This window comes from Microtus ochrogaster, linkage group LG7_11 (genome assembly GCF_000317375.1).
Source record: "Microtus ochrogaster isolate Prairie Vole_2 linkage group LG7_11, MicOch1.0, whole genome shotgun sequence".
NCBI lineage: Eukaryota > Metazoa > Chordata > Mammalia > Rodentia > Cricetidae > Microtus > Microtus ochrogaster.
In genome coordinates, this window is record NC_022032.1 from 985,024 (window position 1) to 992,851 (window position 7,828).

At 48.8% G+C, this 7,828-nt stretch overlaps 1 long non-coding RNA gene across 1 annotated transcript; it reads right to left on the reverse strand.

The window, feature by feature from the left end:
- Positions 1 to 5,837: 5,837 nt before the first annotated feature.
- LOC113457820 lies at positions 5,838 to 6,754 on the reverse strand. Its single transcript, XR_003378307.1, has 3 exons — positions 6,658 to 6,754; positions 6,375 to 6,534; positions 5,838 to 5,914 (listed from the first exon to the last, which is right to left on the reverse strand). It is a non-coding gene; the product is annotated as an uncharacterized LOC113457820 (long non-coding RNA).
- Between the last annotated feature and the right edge of the window lie 1,074 nt (positions 6,755 to 7,828).

Sequence of the window (7,828 nt, forward strand, 5' to 3'; positions counted from 1 at the left end):
TTCTTTCCATTAATTGTGATTGAATATACACACACACATATGCACACACACGCACACACACATATGCACACACACATATATGTTAAACATAACCTTCTCAGTTTATTTAATGCTACGTGTGTGTGTGTGTGTGTCTTCAGGATGTCATTCTATCCACAGTGTGTCTTCAGGACTGGCAGTTAGGCCCTTGATGTTTGAAGGAGAATCTGAAAACATTTGTCCTGATACCCACAGGTACGTGTGGTCTTCACCCCTCATCAAGGAAGCCTCTCTTTGCATGAGACAGGGACCACAGAGAACCCCAACCAAAGAAGATGCAGAGTTGTGGCTCCCAGTGCCAATGGATAAATACATCAGCTACCTTTCCTATACAGCCCTAATCCATCTGCTTGGGGATGGTACCACTCATGGTGGGTTGGGCCCTTCTACTACTGGGAAACAAGACAATACCCCACAGACACGCCCACAACATGGCAGCTCTTGAATCTAAGCTCCCTCCTGTAGCCAGGTAGAGTGTGTGATACAAACCTTAAATCACAGCACTCAGGGGGCTGAGGCAGATGGATCTCTGTGAGATCAAGGCCAGCCTGGTCTACATAGTGGGCTCCAGGACAGCCAGAGTTACATAGTGAGACCCTGCCTCAAAAACAAAAACAAACAAAAATTAAAAAATGAGATATGTAAAAACCCCAAACAGCCCTGTACTCCAGTCTCTATAGTACTATGCCACCATGCCACTGCGAGCCGGGAACTAGGCCTGGAGATTTGAAAACATAGAGACAGAGACACACAGAGAGACACGGACACGGGGACACGGGTCATCCTTGATACAAGAATACCAATTTTATTGTGCTCAGGAGAAGCTTATATAGAAATCTTTAACTAACAGCCACGCCCAGCTCTCAGGATTTTTCACCAGCAGGCCTTGTGCTCAGAGCAGCTGCAGGCGAGGTCTCGTGCTCACAGCAGGTGCTGGCGGGGTCTCATGCTCAGAGCAGGTGCTGGCGGGGTCTCATGCTCAGAGCAGCTGCAAGCACAGGAAAAACAAGTCGCTCACAGGGAATTCAGGGTTTGGGAGTTCACAGCCCCCAACAATTCCCAACAGAGATGGGGTTCCTCTTCTCAGAGATGTCATTGACAACCGACATTACCCATCACTATGAGAGATCCAGGCCTGGCTTCAGCCTTCTGCCGTGGAGACGCAATTTTCCTAGGAGTAATTGTTGAAGAGGCTGTTCTCTTCACAGTGTGTATCTGGACATCTTTGTGAAAGTTTAGGTGACTGTAGCCATGTGGATTTATTTCAGGGTCTTTTATTTTACACTACTGGTCCACATATGTCTCCTGCCCACCCAATACAGCTCTGTTGTCTTACTGTGAGTCTGCAGTGTCTTCTGAGATCAGACATATATAGTAATAACTCCAGGGTTGCTGTCTGCTTAGGATACTTAGTTGTTTGGTGTCTTTTGTGCTTCTGAAATCTGGCTGCCAGCATGGGATGCAGCCATGACCCCCTCACAGGGTCACGGCTTCTGTGTGATGACCCTGAGGAAACACTTCCCAGGAGGTCTCACCTCTGTGATACTGTTCTCTCCTTGATCATCTCAAACACCTCAGTTCTAGGTGGCCAGCATCAGTTAGCTGTCCCAGCAAAGGAAAAGGTCTCTTCATAATCACAGTTGACTTCAGTCCCAGATAACTAGACACCAGAGATTCTTTTCTTTTTACTTTAATTTTTTAAAATTTCATTTTACATTCCATCTACAGTTCTCCCCAACCCCTACACCTCCTATTGCCCTCGCTTCTCCCCATCTACTCCTCACAACGGGTAAGGGTTCCCATGGGAAGTCAGCAAAGTCGTATTAAGCTGAGGCAGGACCAAGCCCCTCCCCTCTGCATTAAGGCTAAGCACGGCATCCCACCATAGGGAATGGAATCTAACAAGCTTGCTCATGCACCAGGGATAGATCCTGGTCCTACTGCCGGGTGCCTCACAGGTAGTCCGAGCTCCACCACTGTTTCCCACATACGGAGGGCCTAGTTCAGTCCCATGGAGGCTCCACAGCTGTCGGTCTAGAGCTCACGAGTTTCCATGAGCTTGGTTCAGCTGTCTCTGTAGAGTTCTCCATCCTGATCTTGGCCTCCCTTGCTCATATACTCCCTCCTCCCTCTCTTGGATTGGATCCCTGGAGCTTGGCCTGGTGCTTGGTTGTAGATCTCTGCATCTGGTTCCCTCAGCTGCTGAATGAAGGTTTGAGGTCGGTGTGTGGGTCAACTTCTGGAACCGTCTGTCTGCCATCCTCTGCAAGTCAGGTCTGGGGATGCTGAAGCTCCACGGGGCATCCAAACTGCATCCTTCCAGCAGTACGATCTACACTTACGCAGTTGAGGGACCCTCCACCACACAGCTCTCAGTGCTACGATGGCTTCCCCTGCTCACAACACTCTTGGAGATGTCTCCTACCCAGAACATCAGCTACTCTGGGGGTAAAATCTGCGTAGTCACTAGGGGGTAGAAGAACATGTCCAGCCCACAATCCTCAAAACTAAGTGTGGCCAGCAAACACCTCTGGTTAGCAAAGAAAGGAAGAGAGCGTTGGCAGAGGCTGGACACTGTCTCCCAGGGCTGTCGTAGACCCTGGGACCATGGCAGATTTAGTCCGGGCTCTCTACTCTTAACTCTTTGGTTTTCAGGCCCTCCATAATAGGTCAGTTTAAAACAATGCATTCCTTTTCAAAAGGCATTCAGTTCCAACAGGGACAAAATGGGATTCGTCTCCACTGCTGATCTGTGCCCCATAGGAACCGCGGTCTCACTAAAACCCACAACTGGTTCTGAAATTTGTGAGAGCTATAGGCTCTCCCCGAGGCAAGAGTGCCGGTCTTCTTACTCTAGGGACACCTGGGTTACATAATGGGATGCTTTGGTCATCCCCTTCTGCTTGTCCGGGTTACATGGCTGGGGCTGGGGCTGGGGCTGGCTTGACTTGATTCTTTTCAGTATGCCCCCCCCATCTTTTTCCCTAGTTGTAGCTGCTCTGTCCTTAGTTTTGTGAGCTTCCAAAGCACAGAATCTATTTCCTTCTTATTTTGACTCTTCTCCCTCACTGGGTCACATGGCAGCAGGATCTAGTCTGTCACATTACCCAGGAAGTACAGCACCTCCTTAAACATATACTCATTGCTTTCGTCCCACTGAGACACCTTGTCAACAGTTACCAAAGAAATGGAGGTATACATCCTCCCCCACCCCCTGGACTTCCACTGTGTGCAATGTCAGCTCACAAATGATCAGAGCTAGAGGAGCCCAGATGCTTCTTAATGGTGGAGGGAAGAATAAACATGGCTTATCTATGCAATAGGGCACTTCCACACAGCCACACCGCAGAACCTAAGGAGCCGGTCCATTATATAACAGTTTGCAAAAGGCACGCTTACTCTGCAATGACGGAGAGTGAGCAGCTGCCAGGGGAGCCTGGGAGAGAGTAACAACAAACGGGCAGGTGAGAGAGAGGATCACGGCAGCAGGAGTGACTGGCAGAGGTAGCTCCCGTCTTGGTAAACAGGAAGCAGAGGATGTTTGTGTGTATGTGGGTTGTGTGTGTGTGTATCCTGTGTGGATGGTCTTTGTAACTTGACACAAACTCTAAGTCCTTGGAAAGAGGGACCCTCAGAATGCCTTCCTCAGACTGATGATAGGGACGTTGTGGTTGGGGCGATAGGGACATTTTCTTGATTAACCAATGGCAGGTGCAGGAGTGCCTCACCTACTGTGGGTTCTGTGACTCCCAGGCATGGGGATCACATGAGAAAGCAGGCTAAGCCAGCCACGGGATGCAGTCCCCACCTCCAGATCCCTGCCTTGAGTTCCTGATTCAGCTTCGATTGATGATGGACTGGAATCTGGAAACCAAATAAATTCTTTCCTCTCCAAGTTATTTTTAATCATGCTGTTCTGTCACGACAACAGAAATCAAACTAGAACAGGGTCTAAAGAGGAGGGGTCCAGTTGGGGTCCTAGGTCAGGATACTCCCAAAATTCTGGCCCCAGTGACCTACTTTTTCCAGCCAGCCCCCACTTCCTAATGTCTTCCAGGACCTCCCCAAATGGTGCCACTGTCTAGGGAACCAAGCCTCCAAGACATGATCTGGGAGACCCAGCTTCGTATTCAAACCATCCCAGTCCCCAGGGCACCGACATTAGCAGAGAATGAAGCTTTAAGGCAGGATTAATGCAAAATTATGAGGTCTCATGCTGCTGCCTTAGACAGGAAGTGGTATTGTTTTCATGAGACCCTTTCCGTTCTCTTGACCATGGGACTAAAAAGAGCCATCCAGGCCCTTGCCCCTCTCCGACTTCCTGTCTTGCATGTAGTATGGAGTCTTTCCCCTTGCTTTTTGCCATGAGGCCACCTGCCATCTGGTGAGCCAGCCCAGTGTTGACCTGAGGGTGGCCACTTTATCTTAAATGTTCTGTCTCCAAACCTACGGGCGGAATAAACTTTCTGCTGTTCAGATTCGCTTATTCTGACATAGGAATGAATGACTAGAGCCCCTCCCCGAGGGAATCAGAAACAGCCTGTGGTGAGGGCTTGGGCCAACAGGTATTTGCAAGTTGCTTCTTTCCCGAGGAACTGGGGTTCAGGATAGGACAGGAGAGATTCCCAGGTTCAGCTTAGTTTAGGATCCATGGCGACATATACCAGTCAAACCATGAACCCTGGAGACTATTTTAGTTCTCGTCTCAGGCCCAGGGATTTGAACTTGAATACAAACAAGTTCATTTCCCTGGCTCCCAGACTCCAGTGGTCTGCTTTGTGGAGCTATTCTTGCGCTGAAGAAACTCACAGGAATGTCTAGGCGCACTGGCATGCTTTGGCTATTTATATTACTTCGCTCTGGAGGCAGCTTTTATGTTGGGAAGCTGTTATTAATTATTAATAATGTTCCTTTTAAGAACATAATTTGGTACAGTTGTATAAACCATATGCTGAGAGGATGGAGTTGGCGGGGGTGGGGCTGGAAATCTTAGAGGAAGCAGAAATGTAAAAATGGATTCCCCTCCCCTTTGTTAATCAGATAAATGAAAAGGCCCGTTGAAATACAGCGCTCTCTGTGGAAATGGCAAGTATAGGCTCCCTGAGGCTGGCTCTCATCTCAGAGTTAGGGACAAATGTCACGGCTGCTCAGGGAGTAAGGACTCCTGCAGAATGGTAGGAAAAATCACAAATGAATTTCCTCCCTGATCCTAGCCCAGACACCTGGGAGACTGTGACTGGCATGGGAGGTGGCCCTTCTGGAACTGCACGAAGGGGCTATTTCCTTGACCTGGATGTCGGGAGAGGGGTTGTACTGACCTTTGGCTGCCTGGCAATATTGTTTGATATGTTCAGGTAATTTCAATCGATTTTATTCCTGTGATGATGCCATTAGATCTTTACAGTGTTACTGAAGCAAAATGCTTGACAAAAGTCACTCAAGGAAGGAGGGTATGGGAGTTTGAATGCAATTGGCCCCCTAATCTCATAGGGAGTGGCACTATTAGGAGGTGTGGCTTTGTTGGAGTGGGTGTGGCCTTGTTGGAGGAAGCATGTCACTGTAGGGGAGGGCTTTGAGGTTTCCCATGCTCAGGATACTACTCAGAGTCTCAGCCGACTTCCTGTTTCCTGCAAACCAAGATGCAGCCAGCACCACACCTGCCTGCAGGCCGCCATGTTCCCTGCCATGATGATAATGGACTGAACCTCTGAACTGTAAGCCACCCCAATTAAATGTGTTCTTTGTAAGAGTTGCCATAGTCATGGCGTCTCTGCTTAGCAATAAAAACCTAGCTGAGATAGAAGAGGTATGGGACTTTTGACTTACAATTCTAGGGTACAGTCCATCACAGAGGTAGGAGCGTGAGGCAGCTGACCTAGTGAGGAAGCAGAAAAGTGGTTGTCCACGCTCAGCTCACTTCTTCTGTTCCATTTAGTCCCGAGTCCTAGTCTCTGGAATGATGCTGCCCACTGTGTGGTCCCATCTCAATTACTCTAATCTAAATAATCTCTCTTAGGCATACTCAAAGATTTGTTTCCATAGTGATTTTAAATCCTATCACATTGACAACTGAAATCAGCATCATGATGAGCTAGCTCATCATAGGCATAGCAGACCATCTGATGGTCTTTGGGAGGGGCACCTCATACCCCCATCATACCTTGGTGGGGGATATCGAGAGACAGCCCCTCACCCTGGGCCTGGACTCTGCCCCTGCTTCATTGGAACATGACCGAAAGGAAGTCACTTAAGAGCACATAGCCTAAGCTTCTTTATATGGAAAATAGGGGTGATGTCACGTTGCTAGTTACACTCTGGTCACTGTGACAACATACCAGAGAAACTGGAAGGAGACAAGACTTGTCTACACACTCCTGGGTTCAGAGGTTTCAGCCCAAGGTTGGTTCTTTCTTGCTGGGCCTGTGATGAAGCTGAGCCTCATGTTGGTAAGGGTGCAGTAGAGGCTGTTCGTATCAGGGTAGCTAGCAAGCAATCCTTGAGGAGAAACAGAAAGTAGACAGAGCCAAGAGACCTCTTCAAGGAGTCACTGCCAGTGATTCCCTCCTCCCACCCAGCTCCATCTCCCACACTCCCACCACCTCCCAATAGTCTACTCACAATTTGAATCCATCGGCCACGGTGGGGTGGTGGTGATATCACACGCCTTTAATTCCAGCACTCTGGAGACAGAGGCAGGTGGACCTCTGAGTTTGAGGCCAGTCTGGTCTACAAAGCAAGTTCCAGGCCAGCCAAGGCTTCCAAGAGAATCCCTGTCTCAAACAAACAAAACAAAACACTGAATTCATCAATGGATCAATCTATTCGTGAAGTGAGAGCCCTTCAGATCTACCCACTGCCCCAAAGCCCCACCTCTGAGCACTGCTTTTCTTGGGAGACCAGTCCTTCCATATAGCCCTTCTGGCAGGACATTTTATATCTAAACTATAATTGGTGCTTTTGTTGGGGTTGGATGGGGTGTTGAAAGACTCTCACCCTACTTAAAAAAAGAAAAGAAAAAACACTCATAAGCCCCCAGCCTCAGTCTCTGATGCTGGGGTTACAGGCATGTTTTGTTCATAAATGGCTGGCAGTGCCTAGGGCCCAGTAAACATTCAGGTTTGCAAAGGTACAATGGTCTGTGGTGTTGAGGAGTCTGATAAGAGTTACCTGCTGTTTCTGTTAGGGTCTCTATTGCTGTGAAGAGATACCATGACCATGGCAACTCTTCTAAAGGAAAACAGTTAACTGGGGCTGGCTTACAGTTCAGAAGGTTGGTCAGTTATCCTCCTGGCAGGAAGCACAGCATCATGCAGGCAGACATGGTACTGGAGAGGAAGCTGGGAGTTTGACATCCGAATCAGCAGGCAGCAAGAGGAGAATGGGAACCACGAGGCCTGGCTTGTGCTTCTGAGGCTGCAAAGTCCTCCCTCTAGTGATGGACTTCCTCCAACAAGGCCACACCTCCTAACAGTGCCACTCCCTATGGATATAAGGAAGCAGTTTTTATTCAACCACCACACTTGGGTAGTGTTCCTACCAAAAATAAGGCAGTCCCTCCAGCTGCCACCATGTTGGCCTCACCCAGTTCCTCTTTCCTACAGGAGAGTTCACCTGCTATTTTCTCCTTTCCTTTGGGTCTAGATGAGCCCGCTGAGCATACAGCTTTAGCCTGTACCTTCCTGCTGTGGCAGAGGTCTTCCAGTACATCACCAATCCTAGGAGAAGCATCTGGTAAGAGGGTCATGAAATTGAACAGCACTCACACCTGGCCCCATGGGAGCTGTGTAAG